We start from the raw sequence: 27,533 nt of genomic DNA, 5'->3' as shown, positions 1-27,533 counted from the left end.
TTATATACTGATGAATTAATTATACTTCTGGATTTATATTAAAATAGAATTTATATTTCTGGATTTATGTTTAGTAATGATTTTAGATAATATTAGTTTAAAAATATCAATTTGTTTTTTAAAAGTTAGTTACATATTTAGATTATATAATGACAAACTAATAAACTGAAATTATTATGTATTTCAGTTATATAAAAAATGAGTTGATTTAGTAAAATATTTATATAATTATGGATTATAAATTAAATCATAATTTTAAATATATATCAAAAATAATTTTTCAATTTTTTCATTTATTTTTAAAATATATGTATATTTAAAGATAATATTTATAATTAATAAAAATGTGAGTATAAGTTAAATAATTAATTTTTATTTGTTTCAAAATAAATTATTAATTTAAATAAAATAACCAAAATTTGTGAACTCTAAACAAAATCAATAGTTCATAAAAGTTGACAATGTAAAAAATCAATTAAGCAAAAAATAAGTCGACTCTATTAATATGAATCAACAAAGAAAAAAGAATTGACAAAAATAAAATATAAACCGATAGTTCAAAAGGTCGCTCGCAGCACCTATCTGTCTGAGAGATTTTTTCCATCACTGTCCGTGTTAAAACTGTGGAAAACACGCCTCATATCATTCACAGAAGGCTGAGAGAAGCCTCCTGGCCCGAGTGAAGACAAGCCTGATGATTGTCTATCTCTAGATAACAACCTTGAAGACTTCCACAACATCTTGTTCTTAGAATGTTTGTATTGCAGCTCAAGAAAGCTCACGTTTGTCATGTCTGATATGAGAATACTAAACTTTTCTTGGGAAGGGGGATTTGGGGGAAACTTCTCGATCCACAATTTATGTACTTCTTGGCGTTAAAGAAAGAAACCTTGTGAGTTTATTCCATGGCAACTTACGCTTCATGTTGAGAGAATGATATGGTAAGGAAGAGGATAAGATTAACAAGTAACAAGGCGAGGCAAAGACCATTCTTTTATAACAAGATGAAAGAATCTAATACCATAATTGTTTTGTTGCTATACAAAATTGTGTCCGTCCAACTCATCCCCTACTTGTTTTGATGTTAGTTTAATGTTAGAGAAATCAATTTGCTTGGTATCAAAAGCTGGATACTAAATTCCATTCCTACCATACTTTATTTTTTGATATGATCACAGCCAAATGACAAATCCAACAAGATAATGAATTAAAAAAAGAACAGAGGACAGATCCTTATCTACACAGGAAACAAAGTTGAAAAATAAAGCATAGATCCTCGCATTCAGACAGAGAAAGAACAGAGAAGCAACAAAACCATGTTTTTGAGACCCCAAAAACAGAAAACCAAAGTAGACAGCATACAAGATTTTTCACCTCTAAGACGAGACCCATTGATACAGAGAACCAAATGTTTCAACCTAACAAAAAAAACGAAGTTACAAAGAAATTATGCATAATTTAAGAACATGAAGAACCAAAGACTGAGACTAATATAAACCAGGAATTGGTAGAACTTTTTACAGATTACATCAAATATTTGAGACCAGACAAGACATTTAAAAAGGAACAGACTACTAATCTCATCTGGAAGAATCAAAGATTAGAAGTAAAGTAGACAACACAACTAAGAGAAAAACGAATGAACAAAAGACAATACAACAACCAAAGCTTCAAGTATGTAAACGTACGTAGAATGAATCTCCAAGCCTTGAAATAAAACTTTATTTATTAAAATAGTGAAAATAAAAAGGTACATATCAAAAAGAGGATAAACGAATAGATAAACAAGGTTGACAATATTAGTCAAAAAAAAAAAGGTTGACAATAAAAAAAAAAACAAACGCATATATAGAGATAAGAGCACAAAATAACATGTTGATTGCTTTCACCTAACTCAACTGATCATCCCTATCTTCTTCTCCTTGTCCCTTCGCACTTCTTAGTCTGAATCTGAATCTGATGGTTCTACATATCCTGCGTTCTCCAATGGAGGATGGACTGACTTGAGTAGTTTTAAATCATTAGCCTCAAGATCCTCTGCGTGGTTCACAAAAGTGCGAACGCTAAAACATTTCTTAAAAGTTTCACCAAAACCTTGGATTTCAACACGTTGGAGTGTCTTCTTTTCGGGATTGAAGTAGAAAACATAAAACGGTTGGTTAGATTTATACTTGCGCATCGAAAACACTATATCACCCGAAGCAGTCGCTCCAACGACGGAAACGTGACGACGGAAAAATCTATCATCGGTCCAAGTGTACTCATATTTCGACCATTCTTGTTTCTCAACATCCTCTAAAACCCACACGCGTAACTCATTAGTGGGATCAGCGTGGAGAGGACGATTCTCCATATGAATGTAGACATCCGAATCCAAATGATACTTCTCATAAATGTCTTCATCATCCTCCCAAAAAATCACAGCTAATTTGCCCTTATAGTTTATCAATCGACAAAACCTTTCTACATCAATAAAGGTGAATTTTTCAGACCTAACATCAAAGCAAACTATCACGTAATCTGACGTATTACCCAAGTAATACAAAACCCCGTTGATGCATACCCCATCACTCTTAATATCATGTCGTATGGGACATTTGATCCTTCTCCACGTCAGATCTCCATCTTCAAGTGTAAGAATTTTATTACGGCCAGGACCACCCTCATAAGCCATGGACAATGCCTTGTATTGCTTTTCAATCGGGTCAAACCCGAAAAAGCTATAAGCCTTTCGGTAAGTATACTGATAAGGTAAAATCGCATACCGTCCCGTGATGGGGTTACATATAAGAGGTCTAGCTTGGTATCGATCACCATACATATAGAGCAAGCCAGAGGCGTAGCCACATGAAAAATATTTTAGGTTAGTAAAATGATTGATCCGTACTTTGCCTGGAGATAATCTCACATAAAATTCGGCGGCTGCTACAAGGGTCATGTTGGAATTCTTACTTTGACCTCTATTTTACTCACAAAGGTTTGATCTCTCACTTTCTCACTTTCACTCTCTTTGTTTCACTTTCGTTGGTGTAGAGAGAAAGGATCCAAGAAGCGTTTATGCTTAACCTTCTACATTGATAATATCTTGGATAAGGTTCTATTACAAGATCACAACACTTATATACTTACGTTTATTGTTAACCTAATTACTATAGCAAACACATTTAACCCACAATGGTTAATGGGCCTTTACTACACACATGGCCCATGGCCTCTTTCTTTTTCTTCTTTCCTCTTTCACCTTACGACACAAAAGCTCTTCTCTTCTTCTTCTTCGATGCTAAGCATCTCTGTTCTCTTCATCCTCTCACCTTTATCTTTGTTTCTTCTTTTGCAGGATTAACCAATTAATCAACTTCCAACAGGTCGACGACGATGATTGCTCATATGGATACTCAAGCTGAGGCAGCGAGAAGAAGTTCCACACACAAACTTCTACTGGTTCGTTGCCGTTTTCTGCGATGGCGAATGAGAGGCGTGGCTTAGCCAAGGACCTGGTCAAGAACAACTCCTTGAAAGATGGACTACTCAACATTGATGCCCATCGCTTCGACACGCAACGAAACCTTGCCACTGACTTTGAAGGCAATCTCGACAAAACGTTCGGGATGAGAATCATGAGATCGTTAATCGAGAGGGGAGATGATGAACTCATGATTTTTTTTTGGTTTTGGTTTTGTGAACTCATGATTTGCCGATCCAACGAAGAAAAAGAGATGATAAAAACTTAGACCTAGAGAAACCTAAAGCACCAAATTAGGAGACGACGTAGAGAGAGAACTTAGCAAGAGACCTTAGCAAATGGGCTAATTTAATGTCCAAGTGGGCCGCCAGCTTTTGGTTTCTTCATCCGTAAATAAAATACTAGAGAGAGAGATAAGAAGGATCAAAAATCTTAAGGAGGAAACTAGCTACATATATCCTCGATAAGCAAAAGTATTCTTCTTTGAGTGAAATTGAGAAGACGAGTGGTAATTAGGATAGACAAATGGATCTGAAGAATGAGAGAGTATAACCTTTAAGTTTGTGTGAATGAACCTGCTGAAACACGTAATTTGTTCAAAGGCAAAGGAAAAGGGAATAGAGCGGTCTAAGCAGTTTTAGTTTATATGGAGGCGTTAGATATTCGAAGTTCGAACAAAGAATTGTTCATTACACTCTTACAAGATCCTAATTCTTTCTCAGCGAGAAAAGGTAAAGACTTGGAAGGATCTAAGGTAAAGGAACAGCGAAATAAACTCCATCATTGGCTGATGATTTGGATAATATTGTTCTCTTGAAGCCTAGCTATCAAGCTCAGTTGATGATAAAGTGTACTTGAGATTCAATTATTCAAACATGCAGAAAAAAACCTGAAGGTAGCGGTAAAGGTAGAGAAATTGAGGCTGCTTTGAGAACAATACCAGTACAGTAGGCCCTAGACCGCAAGAGATGGGCTGATTCTAACGTTACGTGTATCAATAATATTCTAACACGTGTAAAAACAAACTATATTTTTTTAAAGCTGTAAAATACATTAAAAATCCTAAAAATAAAATGTTAATATTTCTGAAAAATATACATATAAATTTGGAAACTAATATATTAAATTATCATAATGAAAAACATATCTTGGATAAAAAATGAAATAAGAAAAATGTCATTTAAACCATACACTTTTGAAAAAATCGTTATTTAAATAATAAATTTTACTTACGGAAAATTCAAAATATCAAATTTTGTTGTTTATCCTTTTAAAATACCAAATTTTATTCACCAAGCCAAAATAGATATGATATTAAATCTGATAACAGGACATCTAATAGACGTTACTCTGTCGTTAACCACTCTCTGCTAGTGACAAAATGACGCAGTTGTTATGAAAGCTTTAGTTCATTGTTTAAATGATGTTTTTTCCGAAAATTTATGGTTTACACGATAGTTTTCCAGAAATGAAATAGTTTACATACATGACTTTGTCTTTACCTAATTTTTATAAACATTAAATATTGCGCGTTCATAAATCATATTAATTTTTCTTTCAATAACTGAGTAGCTGATATACCATGGTTTTTATGGTTTTTAACAATGATATAAATATGTTTTGATGTCTTTTGATTTTCTTTTTAAGGTCTTTTGGAGTCTTTGTAGGACTAGGTACCGTTTGGCATATATGTGAGAATAATGGAGCATCTAGGAGTGGTTTGGAGGACACTTGAGCATTGAGGCTGAAGTTAAAAAGCTGAGAAATGATCTCAGATGATGGTGTCAGTCGACACCCTTCGCGACACAAGGAAGGCTCGATTTTCTCAAGTTTTGAAGACTAATAAAATGCTCAAAGTTTTCTCTATTTGCAATATAGGTTCCTGACGTGTATTCGACATATATAATCACTTTTTGGGTTTTAGAAACTCTTATGCTTTTTTGAACGGAAAAAAAAACTCATATGCTTTATTTTTGCTGCCACCTTTGAGAGAGAGATTTAGAGAGATTTGGAGAGACAAGTCTGAATTCATCTGTAGAGAGAAGATTTCAAACTCATTTATTACTCTTTTGACTTATTATGCAATTTATTCAGATTATGCTTTGTGTTTCTACAATTACGTTTGAGCAATTCACTTGTTAAGTTTAGGGATTCTCACTATGGCTTTCATTGTTTGTTAGATTGATTGATTTGATTGGATTCATTACCTTTCTTGTTTTTCATCTTTGGTTATTCTTAATGCTAATTCTGGATTGATCACCTAAAGTTAAGATCTTAAGATAATTGATTTATACGAGAGTCTGATTAATTTCATGGTAAAAACTTTTAGTGAACAAAATTACTTTTTTACAAAGAGATTTGATTTTGTAATTTTGTGATCAAACTTAACTTGATTTCAAACTGGTTTAATTCTTGGATTTTACAAAAAGATTTAGATTTCTGGTTTTAAATTTAGATAATATTTATATTGAGAACTGATTTATTTTACAATTGTGTTTAGAGTTCCAAAATGGTTATAATTGATTGAGTCCTATTTAATTAATTAATTTAATTTTTCTGTGATTTCCTGAGAATTTTTCTAAATCTAGCGTTTTAATCCATATGAAAACTTTCAAAGCTTTTATTTACTTTTTGCATTGCTATTCTAGTACAAACCATCTTGTTTAGTGTAACTAAAACACAATACAATATGCTTTGTAAGTTTAGAGTTTTTGTAGATTCGATTACCAAATACTACAATTGCAAAACTGTTAGAACATCTGGGGTATTACAATTTTAATTTATCAGTCGCAATTGCATTAGTCAACTCCACTAAAATCATATTAATGTTTGCATTTGCTTTAGTCAGCTTCACGACAATCATATTAATGTTTGCAATTGCATTAGTTAGCTCCACTAACATTCTATTAAAGCTATTTTTTTTTTTTTTGCAGTTTTGGCAAAAATTGTTATTATGCAATTTTGTGATTTTAGTAAAAAACTTAATTTTGCAATTTTGGGCATTTGGACGAAAAACATCATGGGATAACGTTTCGTGGGTTTGATGGAAAACATAATTCTCGCAATTTTACAGTCAAAAACATATTTTCTCAATTTTGGGGATTTGGGAGAAAAAAATTTTCTAAATTAAACCGTAGGTTCTGGAGCCATATTAAATCACATTGATGTGACCGTCGGACGCGGTCGTCTACCGAGTCGTACAGACGGACGGTCGCTGCGGACGAACGGAACGAAACTCTCTCGGGCCGAGGAAACTAGATGAGGCTTTCCTTGGACAAGGCTCGGAGATTTGAATTCAGTGAGGAAACAAACGGTGGAAGCGAGAGATGAGCTGAAACGAATGAGCGGATCGAGAGATCCGGCCTTTGGTCTCGACTTCGGTCGAGTAGTCTCGGTCGCGGTACGGACGATGCGGAAATCGGTTCCTGGAGTTTGAAGGTAAACTGCGGAAACGACTCTCGGCAACGCGGAAGTGGTTCTCGGTGAGGCGGTAAGAATCCTCGATGATGCGGTAAGGATTCTTGGTGATGCGATAAGGAAGGTGGAGTCGAAGTGGAAGTACAATGAGCGGTAGGAACCGGACGTGATACGGTAGAGATGGACGCGAAGGTGGTTTGATGCGACGACACACGGGAGATGGCTCGGCCCGTGATACGGTCAACTAGTCGATGTCGAACCCGGTTCGAGATTGGCTAGGGTTTCTCAGTAGTCAAGTCCCGGACTTGGACTAAGGAGAGAGGTGAGACAAGAACAAGATTCTCTCTTGTGAAATTTAATTCAATACTTCAAGTCTGATTTTTACAATGAGGGTTGATGCCTTTATATAGTGAGGCTTACATAAGGAGACTCTAAAACCCTAGAGACGTGGCCATGATCTAAACCATACACATGGCCAAAAAGCAAAAGCAAAGATAAAGCAAAGCAAAGACCAATCTAAGGGTCATAGAGGGATCTAGAAGAAATTCAAAAGAAAAGAAGGGAAGGGGATAGGGTGGCCACGTCATTGGCTGAACGTGGATAGGATCTTCACTTCCTTGGCTCCTAAGCATGTCAATAAGTGTTTCCAAGTCATGAGCCAAGTGGGATCGAAGTGGAGATGCACTAGAGTTTGCTGCCTCGTTAAAACCTCTTTGGTAAACCCATTGGGACAAACCCAAAGTAGGAAAAAGAGTAAAGCTCCTTCTAATGGCTTAGGGATGCCTTCACACTGGCGTGATGGTGAGACACTCAATTCAAGCTTCCCAAAGCTGGTCGCGGCTCAATGTGCCTAAGTGGTGATGCTATCCTCGGGTCTTTTGTGTGTAGGTTGAAGCTCGGCCTTGAAATACTCAAGAGGTGAAAAGTTTTGCTCCTCCAAGTTGATTCTTGGTTTGGTCGCCTTGCTGGAGCTCCCTTGGTCACGTTGATGCTCCTGGGAGGGTTGCCGGTGCCTTGGCCGCGTTCGAGATAGGCGTTCTGTCCATGTCCGATGCTTCTCGGTCATGCGTCTCGGAGCCGTCCGGGACGTCTCGGACGTCTTGGTCAGAAGGTCGAACCCGTGATCACATCACACATGATATCTAGATCGTCTCGGTTAGATCTTTCTCAGTGACCTTTCTTGGAACACCTTGCCGACAAATCCACACCTTCCCTTGTTTCAATAACTGTTCTCAGTCTCGTCAAGATCTATATTCTATTTAGTCAACTAAACTGACCTTCGTTATGAACTAGCCATCATTGTGATGTATCTAGTTAGTGGTTGTAAGAGCACCTCGATTGAGGTTAACACCGTTTCTCACAATTAAAATAATAAAAAAATGGAAAAAGAAGAGAGAGATAGATATGTCTCTCGTTTGAGGGATTTTGAAATACTTCTTTTGCCAGCTGTTCCCATTTTAATGGTGAAGTCTTATTAATTATACAAAATTTAGTTAAATAATAAAATTAATTTCCAATAATATTTTTTATGGAGCAATACTTAATCGATGAGGATGCTTTAAGAGTATCTACATCAGTGCTCTTTTTTAGCCATGTGTAAGTCTTAACTATAAAAATCATATTAAACTTAATATTAATTTTATCCCATTAACTTTGTTTCTTCCCCTTCTTCGTTCTTTCATTTCGTTTCAACTAACACATAGATTTGAAATTAATGTTTGCCACTCCTCCACACCCTTACACTGCCTTCTCTGTCTTCCATCTCCATAGTAACGGCTTCGTGTATAACAGAAATTTATGCCGTTCAATGCTTTCTCTTTTAATTCAAGACCCATTACTCTTTTTTCAATTGTCGTAAGTTTCGGTCCTATATAATGTTATCTCCTCCAATTTAATGCTTCATAGATTTTACTTTGTCTCTTACTTTTCTCCTGACTAACATGGATTCCTGTGTTGTTTCATTCACACATCTCAAAGCTGGCTTTCTTTACCAATAGATCGTTGGAAGAATGCTTCGTCACTGGCCTGCCCGCAACGTCAAAAAAGGAGGCCAACTCATGGGCGTAGACTTCCTACTCATTGATGGGAAGGTACTAACCATCTCAATTTCCCTCTTCAATTATTCGATCTTTTTAACTATATCTAATTTAAAGTTGTTTTCTAGAGTACTTTCATGCAAGGGTCGATCGATGTTACCCACCTTTCAAAATTCGAGAATTCACTGCGTGATGGGGCACTATATGTTATGTCCGACTTTGAAGTCACAAGAAACAACTCCCGTTATAAGCTCACTAATTACCCGTTCTCAATACGCTTCACACCTACCACTGCTTTTGATCAGGTTCACGAGTCTTTCGGTCTCATTCTGAAAGAGTTTTTTAGGTTTCGGACTCATGAGCAGTTGGTCTCTCTTGCAAACACCAATACAGATCTCCCAAGTTTGTCGATATTTTTCACTCTTTCAATATTTCATGCTTTCAATATTTAGTCTATCTCTCTAAAGTTTAACTTTCATAGTCTCTCTCAGATAAGTTGTCTTCTATTCAAAAAAATGAAAGCGAATTTCCCTTAAAAGATTCATGCTTTGTCTGCATGTGTTTTGTCCGCCATTTAAATACAGTTGTTTCAAATGCAAACCTACATTAGTTTTAAGGCCTACGTCTTCTCCTTTTGTATTAGAGATAAATTTCCGGTGTTGTTATTCTTATCAATTTAGTACTTTAAGCCGTATGGTTTCCTCTTGACGCCTGTTTTTAGTCTCACATTTGATGTCATGGGCCAAGTATGTTCCAGCAAAGCATATTGGAATGGAATGACACAAACCTTGGGGAAGATATTAGTCCACCTCTGTCTTGAAGGTAGTTACGACAACGGTATGTAACTTTACGGAATTGTGAAGTTGTGCAGGGATGACACAGTGGAAGGAAAATTGTAGCTGGATAAGCTATGCTGGAAACAAAACAAAGCAAAGGGTGATCAATGCTAGAAAGATAACGACAAGAAGTCATTACACATAGTCAATGTACCACAAATACAATGCTACTACACTATATTGGCAGAAGTTCTACCAACCATCATGTGTAGCATCAATGACATAGAAAATAGATGGACACACTGCTAGTACTACAAACAAATGATCAAGTTGTCTTCTTCTTTTAGCTTAAGTAACGAGAATAAGGTTTACCAATGTTAACATGCTTTTATAATTTCCAACATTTGAAATAAAAGTATTTGTTTTTCTTCTTCATAAACATTACTAACACCTCCAAATAAATTAAAACAAGAGAAACAGGGAAACATAACTGAAAGTATGGAAAGAAAACAAAAGATGGAAAAAATTAAATTTAAGTCTCCCCTTACCATCACAACAAAATAAGAACATACAAGATCATAATATATTCAAGAAACTTCCCACAAACCATCTGAAAAAGAGGTTTACGAACAACATGGAGATAAATATAAGCAAAGAGTTCTTTACCTTTAAGAAATTATAATGTTAGGCAGGGACAACAACATCAAAGAAAAACTCAGCTAAGAAAAGCTGGGCTATAAAAAAACATAAGGAAAAACCAATCAAACCATGGAAAAGACAATCAACCATTACAGAGGATCAAGGAAACAAAACAAAAACTCAATTAACAGAATTTGACAGCCATTGACCAATCCATCACCAAACAGAAAGAATGTAAGAGATGCACACACTGTTAGTAAACCAAACAAATGCTGAAATTAGAGTTCCACATTTAGGACACCGTAGAACTTATATGTATGAAATTCTAAACGCGCCGAAAAAAATCCACCCCAGAACATACTCCCTCCGTTTCATAATATATGATGTTTTAGAGGTTTTTCTTTGTTTCATAATATAAGATGTTTTCAAATTTTTAAGTAATTTTTAGATTATTTTTATATTTTTTTTATTATTTATTTTATGCAATCTTGTTTATGATTGGTTGAACTTTTTTAAAGTGGTTATTTCTTAATCTGCTTGCTTTCACTCAAAACATCTTATATTCTGAAACAGAGTGAGTATAAAATAAGAGCAACATAAACAAGGAAAATTAAATTGAACAAAAACCCAATTCACATCCAATCCAAACACTCACTCATGGGCCAAACGAAACTAAACTTGCAACTAAGATCAAAAACAATAGATTAATTAATTAGGAAATCAAAGGAACACAACACATGATATGTATATATTTTACACTCTTTCATCATGCATTTGTTATTCATTTTGTTCTCTTAACTCATTGTTTTGCAATTGTTTTCAGTCTTGTTTGCATAATATGTATATCTAGGTAGTCTTTGCATTGGTCTTGCATACATCTTGCATATTGGAGTTATTTCAGGTGTTTAGGAGATGTCCAGACTGTTGGATCTAAATAGAGGTTAAGACATGCGGCTCAACCAAGCATGCCCAAAATGGACGTCATGTGACTCGACCGACATCCGACTTGGACGCGCTCCCAGGAAGAAGCACCAGCATCCCACTCGATTCATCATGCCTGGAATGGATGTCATCAACGCTCGAATCACGCTCTAACATCCACGCTCGAGCCACCATTCGAGCCATCACTCGAGCCACCAGTCGAAGGATTCAGCTTTTGACATCTTCATCAAAATTGTAGAGAATTGAGTCATCTTTCTATTGCCGTTTATTTCAAGCCAATCGGAGGTGTGGTTCACGAGTTATCATCGTTTTAGTGGATGCGTATACACCCAGCTCGAGCCAACCTCCCCGCACCTCCTTCGAGCCGACCACGCTCGAGCCAATTTCACTCACACCAATCGAGCCATTCTCAAATCACCAGCCGGGAACACATCACTCGAGCCATTCTCAAGTCACCAGTCGGGAACACGTCACTCGAGCCATTCTCGAGTCGCCAATCGAGCCACTGGTTGCACACCGACCAAATCGCGCATGTCAGGAAGGCTCTCCATCTTACACGTTTCAGGAGATTCCTGAACCGACGCTCCATCTTGTCGTTTTAAGTTTTAGGGATTCATATGTTTTTACTATAAATACATTTTGTTAAGTCTTTGTCCAAGACATCCTTTAGTCTCGTTTTGTTCTATTCCTTAAGGTTTTACCTAGCCACCAAATACGTTCTCAGATTTTGTAATCCGACATCTTGGAGTTTATTGAGTATTTGCATTGGATTTTTTTTACAAATTGTTCATCTCATTTTTATCTATCTTACAATGCTTGATTCAATGTTTTCTGAGTTTGTATCATTGATGATGATTTCTAGATCCAAGTAGTGTTAGGCTTCTTGAGGATGGGATAGATTAGGTGGAGGATCTTAGGATGTAGGGTGTTTAAGCTTTGATTTGTATGAATCCCTTCTGGACTAGAGTTAGAAATACTAGTTTCTCTCTGATCAATTGGAACTAGGTCTTAGACATTTCCACGCCCAGAAGGTGTTTGATGAAATGTCTGACCAACTAGTGCCATAGACTTACGTTCCTAGCCTAAGAGATTAGTTGTCTAGGATGTTTGTTGATGTGAATGAAATTTTTTTGAATGCCATGCTTGATCATGTTTATCTAGCGAGAGCTAGGTTTGGAAGTGGTTGAGTCTGAGTAGCTTCTGTCAAGAGATTGGATTAGCTAAGTTGTGATGTTCATTGTTTAGGGATAGTTTGCTTGTGGCATGTTAAACACTCTGTAGACTAGGATACTCCACCGACATCAATTACTCCCATCCTTAGGACTTCTATCTTTTGATTGATATTACATTCCTGAGATTGTTTTTCATCTTGCTATTTAATTCTTGTTTAGACTCGATTTCGTTTTTACTCACGCTTACTTCTTGTCATACATTTTCGTTTCTAGTGTTGTAGCTCATTTCCGTTTTGCATTCTGATCATTCTTGGATTGTTAGACAAACACTCTTTTTGAATTGGCTTGACTTGTGATTGCTTGATTGCATCTTGATTGGTAGCAACATCCCATTTGGATTGACACCTTAAGTACTACAACACATAAGGCTAATTGAACCTGCTAGGAGACACAAAAATCCTAGTATCAATTTGGCACCGTTGCCATTTGGGATTCGTTTTGCTACATTTAAGATTTCAAGTTTTGCAAGATTAAGTTCTATTACACTTATCATTCTGAGTACTGACTTGTTTTGGTTGTCTGCTTGTTGCTTTTGCATTTCAAGAGGACATCAGAACCTCCTTCCTGCTATCGACGACATCAATCGGTTACAAAGACCACGACAAGCTCGTCAACTCACTGATCATCCCGCACCAGTCACTATGGAATAATCGAATGGACCAAATATGAGACCGCGAAACATTAGTGTTGGGGATGCACCGAATACTCATACTCAACATGCTGGAATCGTCCCTCCCGCCGTGTAGAACAACAATTTCGAAATCAAAAGTGGTCTGATCACCATGATCCAAGGGAACAAGTTTCACGGGTTGCCTATGGAGGATCCACTCGACCACTTGGATGAGTTCGACCGTCTGTGCAGTCTCACCAATATCAACGGCGTGAGTGAGGATGGTTACAAGTTGTGCTTCTTCCCATTCTCCCTGGGAGATAAAGCTCATCAATGGGAGAATAAAATTCCCAAGGGGACCATCACCACTTGGGACGACTGCAAGAAAGCCTTCTTGGCTAAGTTTTTCTCCAACGCCAGAACAGCACGTCTCAGGAATGACATATCAAGCTTCACTCAAAAGAACTCAGAATCATTCTGTGAAGCCTGGAAGCGTTTCAAGGGTTACCATAGCCAGTGCCCACACCATGGATTCAGCAACGAGTCACTACTGGGCACCCTCTACCGTGGTGTCCTTCCAAAGATACACATGCTGCTTGACACTGCTTCTAATGGCAACTTCCTGAACAAGGACGTAGATGAATGTTGGCAACTGGTTGAAAATCTCGCCTAGTCAGACGGCAATTACAATGAGGACTACGACCGCACAGTTAGAGGCGACGCTGGGTCTAAGGAGAAATACAAGAAGGATCTCAAGAATGTCAATGAGAAGCTCGACTGTATCTTGCTAAGCCAGCAGAGGAGCGTCCACTTCGTATCTGAGGATGACCCTTTCCAAGTTCCAAATGGGGAGGTTGAGCAGTCTGAGGAGATCAACTATGTCCAGAATCAAGGTGGATACAAAAAAGGTTACAACCATTACCCGGCAAACCCCAATTTGTCTTACCAAAGTAACAACGTTGCTAATCCACAAGATCATGTGTACCCTCCTCAACAACAACAACAAGGTCAACATAAACCTTTTGTGCTTTACAATAAGGGATTCATGCCTAAACAACAGTTCCAGCAGGGTTATCAGGCTCCCTCCGGACCCCCACCAGGACTTCCATCCCACCAAGTTCAGCCTACTCAAGCTCCTGACCAAGAAATGAAGCACATGATGCAACAACTTCTTCAGGGTCAAGCTAGTGGTTCTCTGGATACTGCTAAGAAGTTTGCTGAACTCAGTCAGCGGATGGAATTTTCTTACAATGATCTGAATGTCAAATTTGAAGCTCTGAACTCGAAGCTGAGGTATATGGAAGGCAAGACTGCTTCTACCCCAACACCTGACCAACTACCTGGAAAAGCAGTTCAAAACCCTAAGGACTATGCTACTATCCATTCAATCACCACCCAAGCTGTAGATGTACAGCTCACTGAGGACAATGAGAGTTTAGATGGGAAGGATTTTCTTCAAGATGAAGTTCAGATAAAGGATCCCGTCGAGGTGCTAAAGGATCTAATTAATTCAGCCAAGTAATCTGATCCTGAAGATACTAAAGAACCCGCTGCTCCCAAGGATAAACCTGTGAGATTCATTCCTCCACCATACAAGCCACCTCTACCATTTCCAGTGAGGTTTAAGAAGCAGCTTACTGAGAAGTATAAGGCTCTGTTCGAAAAACAAGTCAAGGAGATTGAACTTAGGATGCCTTTGCTTGATGCATTTGCACTTGTGCCTCAATATCAAAAGTTTTTAACTGATTTGGTAACAGAAAAGACCAAAGAGAAGGAGGAGATAGCTAAAGGAGCTCAAGCTAAGGCTCTGGAAGATGAGAGGGTAGTACATGTCATAGGTGGGTTATTCATGAATGCAAGACTGTTATTCAGAAGATGATTATCCCAAAGAAGCTAGAGGACCCTGGGTCTTTCACTTTTCCTTGTTCTCTAGGTCCATTGGACTTCAAAAAGTGCCTATGTGACCTTGGTGCTTCAGTCAGCCTCATGCCACTCTCTGTAGCTCAGAGGCTAGGATTCAACAAATACAAGTCATGCAACCTCCGCTTAATATTGGCTGATAGGACTACTAGACTGCCTCATGGTCTACTAGAGAACATGCCCATCAAAACTGGAAAAGCTGAGATTCCTATTGACTTTGTGGTGCTAGGAATGGATAAAGAGCCTAAAGATCCACTAATCCTGGGAAGACCTTTCTTAGCTACAACTGGAGCAGTCATTGATGTCAAGAAGGGGATGATTGATCTCAATCTGGGTAGAAGTTTGATATCTAGGATTCTAAGAAGAAACCAACTATTGATGGACAGGCCTTCGTGATTGAAGAAAAAGATTAGAAAGCTGGGTTGACATCTTTGAGGGTGTGAATGAGGCAGAAACAGAGGTTTTGGTAACCAAAGAGAAAACTCAAAGTGTCACTCGACCATTCTCCAACTCGAGTGCAGTCGTTACCTTCCCTAAGCGTCGAGACCTGCTTCCTAATCACCAACCGCAAGAGACAAGTCCTCTCACACTTGATAGTTTGTCTGAACTCCAAACAACCAAGATTCTAAGGGATACAATGACGGAGTTAAAAGCCATGTTGAAGGAGATGAGAGGGAAAATCATGCAGCTTCAGGGAAACGTTAAAATTTCTTCTCCAAGAAAAGCAAGGCAGAGGTTGGGGATAATGAAGAAGAGAAGATATTTTCTTATTGAACCTGGGCAGAATGTTAAAGAGTATATGGCTAGACAAGACATTCTAGAGGGGTCTACAAAACCTCTCTATGACCCTCCCAAAGCATAAGGAGTATGCAAAGTCAAGCTCAGAGACTTTAAAAAAGCTCACTTGGGAGGAAGTCCCAAAGGTATCATTGTAAATATTTTTTTTAGGATCCTTATGTTTTTGATTTTTGTTTTTAGTTTTCTGGTGTTCAGGAATCTACAGAAGGGAGTATGAGCAATACAAAAGGAAAAGTGAAAGTAGCAATCAAAAGACCCAATCAACAAGGAAGCTCAACACGTGCGGAACTCGACTCGAACTGACGAATCGAACCGACCTTCCCGACTGCCTCACTCGAGCCGCTGTTCTTGCCGTTCCAAACCAACGAATCAAGCCGACCTTCCTGACTGCCTCACTCAAGCCGCCGTCTCCAATCCGGTTCCACTCGACCAACAGATCTGTCTCGCCCAAGCGACCACCACTCCGCTCAACTGGCACTGTAACATTCACCTCGGGTTGAGCCCTCTCAACTCGAACAGCTTCCACTCGACGCACGCGACTCATCACCATCTTACCAACACCACTCGTCTCATGAGTCCAGGGAGAGAAGGAGACGAGGTTCGCGAGATTCCAGAGCCTCCTCAAGTCATCGGTCAGCGCGTCGTTCTGCAGCTCGAGATGAGCATGAGGTTGAGGTTCAGCAGCGAGATGATGCTCAGGGTGCTTATCAGGACATGCACGGGGTTGAGAACCAGATCAAACATCAAGATGATTATCAGCTTACGGAAGTTGTTATGTTGGTATCGGACCATGGTCAGTCCAGAGTCGATGACATGCAGTGTGACGAGCAGCCGAACATGTATCAGAACACGCAAGCAGTTGAGCAGCAAGTCGACCAACCAGCTGAGGTCACTCTCGCGGATCCCGAACAAGGCGAAGAACAGAGTCAGTTTCACGCTCCTCCTTGGGCGAGCACGGACTCCTTCTTCTACTACTGAGGTACTCCTACATTTCCTTTGTATATACCATTTCATGCATTCATTCATTGTTTTTATTGTGATTCTCAAATCCTTTTGCAAATTTTTCTTACACAGGAGGCTGTGTAATTTAAGTTTGGGAGAGGGTTTGAGATGATGTATCTAATGTTGTGTTTTGTGATTCTTATTTCAAAATTTTGCATCATATCATGTTTGAGTTTGCATCCATCTATTTGCATAGAAAAACCAAAAAAAAACTGAAAAAATCGAAAATTTCCACAAAAACAGAGTGTTCATGTATTGCATATTAGGATTGAGTCTTGTGTTATTCATATAGGGTTGATGCATTTCACATAGGGGTTGATGATGATTGTAACCTTGTTAGCATATTGAATTCAATAGGATAGGATCAAGGCCCTTGTCATTAGTTCTTTGATGCATGTTGATTGAACTTGAAAATGTAAGATTGAAGCATGTTTTGAATTGACATCATTCCCTATCTACCTGAACCTAATCCTGACTTGCAATTATCCTATTATGCATTGAAGTTGAACTCATGGATACCATATACATACTTGGATTATTTTTCTCCTTTTTACCATCCTTGTTAATCCAAGGAGCTGATTCCCATCTTTGGAACAGTTCCCCGCACCCTTAACAAACCTTTCTTTCAAGCCAATTGAATTCTTGAGTGTCAGGCCTTTTCCAAGTTGAGCTTGTTAGAAAGTGTTAGGTTTTAACTGACAAGAGTAGGATCCTGTGTAGTTCTAGTTCGCGTTATCCGGACTAGTAGGACTAGGTGAGAACTTGATTTTGGGTATTGGGTATGGATTTGTGCAGAAAAGTGAAAAGCAAAAAGAAAGTAAAGGGTAGAAAGTCTTTAGGAGGGGGATGTGTTTTCAAAGTTTACAAGTCTAGTAAAGGATTTGGACTGAGCAAAGTAAAAAGATTTATTGGTTCTGGGCATAAAATAAAAAGTTTAGACAAAGAAAAGAAAGTAAAAATCCTTAAGATGTCTAGAGTCCTTAGAAGAAAAGAAAAAGAACCATAGTGATAATAAAAATTTCTCAATCCGCTAGAATGAAAAGAAGTGAACTCCTCCTAAGACTAAGTGTAAAGAGTTTGAGATGATGATTCTGATGAAGGGTAGAGATAGGACCAACTTCTGGGTTAGAATGTTAGGACTGAGTTTTCCTAGGGACCTTTGGGTAGACAGGGCGCTGCTCTTGTATGTATCAGTTGGTTTCAACCTTTAGCCTTCTCTTAAGCTCAACTCTTTTTCGTAAGAGAACCTTGTTCTGTATTGATAAAACCACTTGAGAAGGAGACCATCTTTGTGTTGACCTTTTACCCTAGCCAAATGAGTTCAATGACATTGCTTAGCTTGATTCACCGTTCTCTGTTAATGAATGTTAAAGGGAGTGATTGATAGGATTGCATTTGTAGATTAAAGATCAAAATCGTTTCAATTAAGTTAAGAAATTGACTCGACCGACATCCGACTTGGACGCGCTCCCAGGAAGAAGCACCTGCATCCCACTCGATCCATCATGCCTGGAATGGATGTCATCAACGCTCGAACCACGCTCCAACATCCACGCTCGAGCCACCACTCGAGCCACCACTCGGGCCATCACTCGAGCCACCAGTCGAGGGATTCAGCTTTTGACATCTTTATCAAAGTTGTAGAGAATTGAGTCATCTTTCCAATACCGTTTATTTCAAGCCAATCGGAGGTTTGGTTCAAGAGTTATCATCATTTTATTGGATGCGTATACACCCAGCTCGAGCCAACCTCCCCGCACCTCCTTCGAGCCGACAACGCTCGAGCCAATTTCACTCACACCAATCGAGCCATTCCCAAATCACCAGTCGGGAACACATCACTCAAGCCATTCTCAAGTCACCAGTCGGGAACACATCAGTCAAGCCATTCTCGAGTCGCCAATCGAGTCACTGGTTGCACACCGACTAAATCGCGCATGTCAGGAAGGCGCTCCATCTTACACGCTTCAGGAGATTCCCGAACCGACGCTCCATCTTGTCGTTTTAAGTTTTAGGGATTCACATGTTTTTACCATAAATACATTTTGTTAAGGCTTTGTCTAAGACATCCTTTATTCTCGTTTTGTTCTATTCCTTAAGGTTTTACCTAGCCACCAAATACGTTCTCAGACTTTGTAATCCGACATCTTGGAGTTTATTGAGTATTTGCATTGGATTTCTTTTACAAGTTGTTCATCTCATTTTTATCTATCTTACAATGCTTGATTCAATGTTTTCTGAGTTTGTATCATTGATGATGATTTCTAGATCCGAGTACTGTTAGGCTTCTTGAGGATGAGATAGATTAGGTGGATGATCTTAGGATGTAGGGTGTTTAAGCTTTGATTTGTATGAATCCCTTCTGGACTAGAGTTAGAAATACTAGTTTCTCTCTGATCATTTGGAACTAGGTCTTACACATTTCCACGCCCAGAAGGTGTTTGATGAAATGTCTGACCAACTAGTACCAGAGACTTACATTCCTAGCCTAAGAGATTAGTTGTCTAGGGTGTTTGTTTACGTGAATGAACTTGTTTTGCATGCCATGCTTGATCATGTTTCTCTAGCGAGAGCTAGGTTTGGAAGTGGTTGAGTCTGAGTAGCTTCTGTCAAGAGATTGTATTAGCTAAGTTGTGATGTTCATTGTTTAGGGATAGTTTGCTTGTGGCATGTTAAACACTCTATAGACTAGGATACTCCACCGACATCAATTACTGCCATCCTTAGGACTTCTATCTTTTGATTGATATTACATTCCTGAGATTGTTTTTCATCTTGCTATTTAATTCTTGTTTAGACTCGATTTCGTTTTTACTCATGCTTACTTCTTGTCATACATTTTCATTTCAAGTTTTGTAGCTCATTTCCGTTTTGCATTCTGATCATTCTAGGATTGTTAGACAAACACTCTTTTTGAATTGACTTGACTTGTGATTGCTTGATTGCATCTTGATTGGTAGCAACATCCCATTTGGATTGACATCTTAAGTACTACAACACATAAGGTTAAATGAACCTGCTAGGAGACACAAAAATCCTAGTATCAACACATTAAAAAAAAAAGCACTCCAATTAACACTTACGTTGAACGAAATCAACAGGAGAGAACCAATTACCCCCTAGGGATGCGAGGCGAGGACAAAATCACCCAAAGACACCAAAAAAGTAGAAGAAATCTGCATCGATAAATGCATGAATGAAAAAGGATTAGGAGCATCAAAGAAAGAGTTTCAAGTCCCGTAGATCGAAAGATTGATTATCTGCTATCCGTTCACGAGGACACCTACAGAAAAGAAGAAGACACCCAGTTAGAAGACACATGCTACTTTCAAACAGAACAAATTCATTACCAACTCAATAAAATCCCACTAATGACCCAACATACCACCATAATTTAAGGCTTAGAAGGAAAATGAGCCCAATGGATGTAACACAAAATAAACTCAATAAAGACAGAAATATAAGTAATTGATAATTTATTTTTAAAAAAGTAAGATGCACTGCCTATTTACTACAATCACAAAAGCATTCATAAAAAATACTCCCACAATTTATTAAATACCTATCAAAAATAACCAAACGAGGAACTACAACCACATATAGAAAAATGCAATAAACAATCGAACCACAACATGACGAATAATTTGAATTAAGCACGACTTACGACTACAGTCACACATTAACTTTTACTATACAATCTTCACTTCTCATTAAAAAAAAACACATCATGATATAAAAAAATTAAAAAGAAACAGTTCACTAGATTATACTTAATGCAAAAACCAAAAAGTAAAAAAAAAAGTAAATAACAACGAAAGAAAACCAATGAACTACAAAACCAGACGCAAAGAGAAATTTATATAACCAAAAAATAATATACCAAAAAAACTTAAAATACATCATAATCTAACTCCCGCGCTAATATATTTAAAAAAAATGACATTTTGTCAGGTCAAGTGTCTCCCAGATTAGAAACACTGTTGTGTCTTATTTTATTAAAGACCCTCTAAGAAAATGTGCAATTGAGATGGCCTAAAAACTCAATTAGAGAATTTTATTTGATGAATTGGTGCTTTCTCATGATCGATTGGAGACTAAAAATACCATTCTTTTTAATTTTCTGGTGAGATATTGCTGTCAATTGATGAGCTTTCTAAGTTTGTTATCAGAATTGAATATTGTTGTATTTGTTTGCTTCATATGGGCATATATGGACTGCGATTCTCAACAAATCTCAAAGAGTGTTCGATGTATTGTGCAAGGAAGGGAAGTTGAAGAAGTTATAAGGATCATAAATATTGGGTAACTGGGTTGGTTCCGGATTTTTTTTTTCTTACAATACTTTGATTCGTGGTTGTATTAATAGTGAAAATTTAGAGACAGATGATTTTGCGACGTTTTACACTAACATCACTTTGATTCATGGATTGTTTATGCTGCACTACTTGCGTCATTGCTTTAGGAGATTGTGGTTTCATTATATGATTGAATATCATATTTTTTTTAAGAGGCATCTCACATTCTAGTGCTGAGACTGAATACTGTAGGGTTGACAATGTCGTCTCTAAACTAATTGACTGAGCAATATGTTACTGAAACTATAATTTTTTTTTTCTTTCTCTCGTACAAGAATCCTCTCTATAGTGATAATTAACTAGTGGGCATATATTCCTCTTCGAACTTGATTCAGCATCAACAAAATTGAAACCGAAACCAAAACCTTGGATTTCAACAACATTTTAATAGTTTTGAGTGCGACCAAAAAATTATATGAGCTTCAAAAAAAAGAAGATAGGGATGACCGGACTTACTTTATTATAATAATCTAAAATGTAAACCAAAACGCATAGATAAGAGCAGAAAGTGACATGCCCATTGCTTCTTCTCCTTGTCCCTTCTCAGTCAGTCAGTAGTCTGATTCTGATTCTGTGTAATCTGAATCAAATTCTGATTCTTCTCTCTTCACGGATGGAGCATTGACTGACTTGAGTAGTTCTAAATCGTTAACATTAAGATCTTCTACATGGTCTACGAATGTGTAAACGCTACAACACGCTTCACCAAAACCTTGGATTTCAACACGTTGGAGAGTGTTCCTTTCGGGATTGAAGTAGAAAACATAAAATGGTTCTTTAGGTGTATACTTGTCCATCGAAAAAACAATTTCACCCCAAGCAGTCACTCCAGCAACCTTAACGTGTCGACGACGGAAAAATTTATCGTCGGTCCAAGTATAAGCATATTTAGACCATTCCTGTTTCTCAACATCCTCTAGAACCCACACATGCAACTTATTAATGGCATCAGCCTCGACATGATATCTCTTCCTATAAAGAAACGAAAGAATGTTGACATCATCTTCGAAATAAATCACCGCTAATTTGCCCTTATAGTTTATCAATCTACAAAACCTTTCTGTGTCCAAAAAGGTGAATTTTTCAGACCTAATGTCAAAGCAAACTATCACATAATCAGACTTTAAAACGTGATCATCATTATGCCGAGAGAACGTCTCACCCAAGTAAAACAAAACCCCATTGATGCATATGCCTTCACTCGCGATTTCATGTTCCAAGGAACATTTTATCGTTCTCCACTTCATATGTCCGGTTCCTACTGTAAGAATCTTATGATTACGATCACAACCAGAATAAACCATGAACAATACCTTGAATTGCTTATCGATCGGTTCAAACATGAAAAAATTATACGTCTTTCGGTAACGATTCAGAAAAGGTAATACTATAAGGAGTGCTTATCTTATTGATATGAAACATGTACAATATATATAGTGTTAAACATTAGGGTTCAGTAATAACTAATTACACAATAGTCCCTCAGTCATATCTCTCTTCTATACGCCCCCTCAAGATGGAGGCAGTTTCTTGACTCCAATCTTGTAGTTGAGATCAACAAAACGAGCAGGAGGGAGAGGTTTCGTAAGAGCATCCGCAAGTTGATCGTCACCGGAGATGTGAGCAACACGTAACGTACCGGATTGAATGTTCTCCCTTACAAAGTGATAATCAATAGCAACATGTTTCATTTTTGAGTGAAAGATAGGATTGTCGCAGAGGTATGTAGCTCCCATATTGTCACAATATATAACGGGAGGAGTAGGCAATGTGATTCCCATTTCAGTCAATAATGAGCAAATCCATTGTAACTCTGATGCGGTGTTTGCGACAGCCCTATACTCTGCTTCAGTAGAGGATCGTGAGACACTTCTCTGTTTCTTTGAAGACCACGAGATTGGACTGCCACCAAAATAGACGAGATACGCATTGGTGGAGACATAATAGGCCTTGTCGCGACCCCAATCAGCATCGGAGAAGGCATGAACGGTGAGAGGAGCATCACGACGTAAGAAGATGCCAAGGTCTCGTGTCCCAGCAAGATAACGGAGAACTCTCTTCGCGGCTTGCCAATGCTCATTTGTCGGCTTGTGCATGAATTGTGAGAGACGATTAACCGGAAAAGCAATGTCAGGGCATGTGAAGGCTAAATATTGAAGGCTTCCCACAATCATCCTGTACTTCGTGACATCCGCAAGAGGTGTACCAGAGAGAACTGTGAGTTGCGAAGAGGCAGTCATCAGTGTGGGAACAGGATGAGCCTCAAGCATGTTCGTCTTGATTAGGAGATCAGTGATATACTTGCGTTGCATTAGGTGTAGACCGGTTGGTGTTCTGGTTGCTTCAATTCCAAGGAAGTAACTTAGTGGACCGAGATCTTTGAGAGAAAACCGTCGAGCTAGGGATGCATGAAATGCTTGGACTAATAAAGGTGGGCCTGCAAGGATAATATCATCCACATATACTAGCACATAGAGATATTAGGTACCATACTTGTATATAAAGAGAGAGTTATCCGCCAACGAGGTCTTAAACCCCGAGTCAACAAGAAACTTCCTGAGTTCCTAGTACCACGCTCGTGGAGCCTGCTTCAAGCCGTATAAAGCTTTCCGCAGACGACACACATGATGGGGACGATCACTGTCAACAAAGCCTGGAGGCTGAGAGACGTATACCTCATCGTCCAAAGTGCCTTGGAGGAAGGCGTTGTTGATGTCGACCTGTTGAATTGCCCAATTTTTGTGTACAGCGGTCTCAAGAACAAGGCGAATAGTCGTGGTTTTGATGACAGGACTAAACGTTTCGGAGTAATCGATACCGTATTGTTGATGGAACCCGCGAGCAACCAATCTGGCCTTGTACCTGTCAACAGAACCAGTAGGCTTGTACTTGATGGTGAAAATCCACTTACATGTGATGACATTCTGGGAAGGTTGAGGAGGCTGCAAGTCCCATGTGTGTTCACGTATCTGTGCATTTATTTCCTCCACCATTGCATTATAAGCGGATGAGAGGTAGCAGTGAGACTGAACTTTTGTTTTGGTTTGGTGATGTTATTTTTGGATCTGGTTTTCATAGGGTGGTTGTTTTGTGGTGGTGGAGGTGGAGAAGGATTGATGGGTTGTGAAATGGTTTCGGTGGTTGATGTAGTTGTTGACGGAGAAGAAGAAGTTGAGGTCGAAGGCGTGGAAGGAGTTTGAGGTGATAATGGGCTTGATATTGGGCTTGTGGATATTGGACTGGTGGGAGTTTGAGGTGGAGAGTGATCGAAGGAAGATGGTGGAGTTGGGCTTAGTTGGGCTTCATTGTTGGACATGTCATGAACATGTTTGGTGCGTGTCTCATGAGCAATATCAACCGACGAAGAAGACTGTGGTACCGATGGTGACAATGGTGCTGTAGGTGGTGATGGCGAAGCTGTTGTTGACGGTGGTGGGGTTGAAGATGATGATGATGATGATGATGATGATGATGATGATGATTATGGCGGTGATGTTGTTGACGGTGGTGTTGGAGATGGTGACAGCGGAGCTGTCGTTGGTGTCGGTGAGTGAAGAACATTGCACGGAGGTGGAGGCATAATCGGAGACAAACTAGGGAATTGTATGAGTGGTGTGGAGCTTGGTGTAGCCGAGAAGGCAGCAATGGAGTTGCGGTGCATCGGCCACTCATACAATTCGTTTCTAGTTCGACCTTGGAGTAACTTGACCCCCGTGCGCAGATCCTTCACCTGAAAACAAGCAGGAAAGAATGCCACCGAGACTTGGTTATCATTACACAAATGATAAACCGAAATTAAACTCTTGCAAACATCCGGAACATATAAGATATCTTTTAAAGCTAAAGAGCGAGGTGGTGTAGGGAGTAAGGCGGAACCCGTATGTGTGATTTGGAGACCAGAACCATCAGCAATCTGCACCTCTTCTCCACCCGTATACGGTTGATGGAGTGATAGGTTAGACAGATCAGAAGTTAAGTGATGGGTAGCACCTGAGTCCATCACCCAGTTCGCAGGATTGTACGGTGGAATGGTCGCAACGTTCGAACGAGGCTGCCACTGCATGGGGTGAGAGGACGAGGACTGATAATTTCCACCTGAGGGTTGATAGTTTCCGCCGGAGGATAACTGGGAGCATCGTCGCGCACTGTGGCCATACACCCCACAGAGTTGACAACGACCTTGATAGCCCCGACCTTGAGATCCACGTCCTTGAGAGTGATTGGAATGTCCCCGTGGAGTGAAACGGTGTTGGTTGCGGGAAGAGTTGTGGTTGCCAGAGGACTTATGAAAAGCAGCATTTGCAGTCACCGGTATCGAGGATGAAATAGAGACTTGCATTTGGGGCTTCAACTCAAAGTTAATGAGTTTCTCGTGAAGCTCTGTTAAAGAGGGTGGAGTGTCGCGACCATCGATCTGGTCAATAACCGGCTTATAATCCTCAGGAAGCCCGCTGAGAATGTAGTCAATCTGTTCTTCATGCTCATAAGGTTTCCCAAGCAAGGCAAGTTGATCGAATCTCGTAGTGAAGCCTTGAACGTATGCATCGACAGTTCTGGTGCCTTTCTTCCATTGCTTGATTTGTTCTCGGATTTGTTTGATGTGGCCCCAGCTTGGTTTAGCATACGTAGAGGAGAGGATCTGCCAAATCTGAGCAGAGGTGTCGGCTTTGGATAAGATCGGCTGAACATCAATGGAGATGGCACCCAAGAGACTAGAGTAGAGAAGCTGATCTTGGCACTGCCAAAGAACATATTTTGGATTCTCTTTAGAGACGTCATTGACTTGAATGGTGGGATCCGGTGGAGCGACGGTGCTATCAAGATAGCTTGCAAGCCCATAACCAGCTAACAGGGCACGAACTTGACGATCCCACATCAAAAAGTTGGAGGCCGTGAGTTTAGTCACATTCAACATATTGACATTGTGGAGTTGAGAGGAAGCCGAGATGTCAATGATGTCATTTTGAGAAGCAGCCATGGTGAGAAAACGTGGTAAAGAAGAAATAGAGGAGAAGATGAACAGAGGAGAAAGAAGAGAGGAGACGGCGGAAAAAAAAAAAATTTAGGTCTTTAGATCTTGCCACTCTGATACCATATAAGGAGTGCTTATCTTATTGATATGAAACATGTACAATATATGTAGTGTTAAACATTAGGGTTCAGTAATAACTAATTACACAATAGTCCCTCAGTCATATCTCTCTTCTATAAATACTGCATACCCTCCTGTGTTGGGGTTACATATCACAAGTCTATCGTCGGCCGAAGCACCTTTGAAATAGATCAAACCAGAGGCGTAGCCATGTGCAAAATATAATCGGTTACTATTATGAAGGATCTTTCGAGGGAACTTCACATGAAATTCGGCGGCTGCTACAAGAGTCGACGACGACTTTTCGTATGGGTTGTGAAGCTGAGGCAACGAGAAGAAGCGCCACTTATCTTTTTTTACGATGGCGAATAAGAGGCGTGGCTTAGCCAAGGACTTGGTCCGGAACAACTCCTTGAAATATGAACTAGCCAACATTGATGCCCACAGCTTCGACACGCAATGAAACCTCGCTACTGACTTTGAAGGCAGACTCGACAAGATCTCCATGATGAGATCAATCGATATGGGAGATGATGATGAATTCATGATTTGCCGATCGAACGAATAAAGAGATATATTAAAAACTTGTATTTAAGACCTACATAAACCTAGTTATATATATACACGTACTAAAGAGACCTAGTTACCATTATATTTTCGTGAATATATATATTTTACGATTTTTAGTCGGTTAAGAAAAACAGAGATGGGCTAATTTAACTTGCAAGTGAGCTGCCAGCTTCGGGCTCTCTTCTTTAATTACTAACGCTGCCGTTTCGTATCTTGGAGAGCACACCTCATGTCGTTTTTATTTGCTGGCTGGATGTACTGTCTTGCCGTTTCAGACTAATAATTTTGGTACTAGACAGTGAGTGTGTTGTCAATTGATGAGAATGGTGGATGAAGCCATAGAGAAAATAAAAGAAGTTTTGGTTGAAACTTGTAACTGCTTAAAATTTCTAAGTTTGTTATCAAAAAGTCGAATCTCAAAGAGTGTTTTGATGCATTGTGCAAGGAAGGGAAGTTGAAGAAGTTATTGGGATCATATAGATTTTTGAAACTAAGCCTACAACTGTCACTTTATATCACGAATATTGGGTTGGTATTATAATAATGAAAATTTGGAGACAGATTTTGCGACGTTTTACTACTTGCCTCATGGATTTAGGCTACCGGGGTTACATTAAATATCATAATATTTTAAGAGGCATCTCACGTTCTAGTGTTGAGACTGAATATTGTAGGATCGAA

The 27,533-nt window shown here is 38.9% G+C and overlaps 1 non-coding gene and 3 pseudogenes across 2 annotated transcripts; all 4 read right to left on the bottom strand.

The window, feature by feature from the left end:
- Positions 1-1,914: 1,914 nt before the first annotated feature.
- LOC104748728 (F-box protein At2g15640 pseudogene) lies at positions 1,915-3,817 on the bottom strand (annotated as a pseudogene). Its single transcript, XR_015581803.1, has one exon. The product of XR_015581803.1 is annotated as an F-box protein At2g15640 pseudogene (transcript).
- A 9,725-nt stretch (positions 3,818-13,542) lies between these two features.
- Positions 13,543-13,649, bottom strand: LOC147927127 (small nucleolar RNA R71). Its single transcript, XR_015583135.1, has one exon. It is a non-coding gene; the product is annotated as a small nucleolar RNA R71 (small nucleolar RNA).
- An 8,092-nt stretch (positions 13,650-21,741) lies between these two features.
- On the bottom strand, positions 21,742-22,494 carry LOC104748727 (F-box protein At2g15640 pseudogene; annotated as a pseudogene).
- Positions 22,495-26,378: 3,884 nt separating this feature from the next.
- LOC104748723 (F-box protein At2g23160 pseudogene) lies at positions 26,379-26,828 on the bottom strand (annotated as a pseudogene).
- Positions 26,829-27,533: the final 705 nt, after the last annotated feature.

Source organism: Camelina sativa, chromosome 15 (genome assembly GCF_030686135.1).
Source record: "Camelina sativa cultivar CO46 ecotype springtype chromosome 15, ASM3068613v1".
NCBI classification, from domain to species: Eukaryota; Viridiplantae; Streptophyta; class Magnoliopsida; order Brassicales; family Brassicaceae; genus Camelina; species Camelina sativa.
The sequence above is the reverse complement of the archived record's forward strand: the minus strand, read 5'-3'. Positions and strand labels throughout refer to the sequence as shown.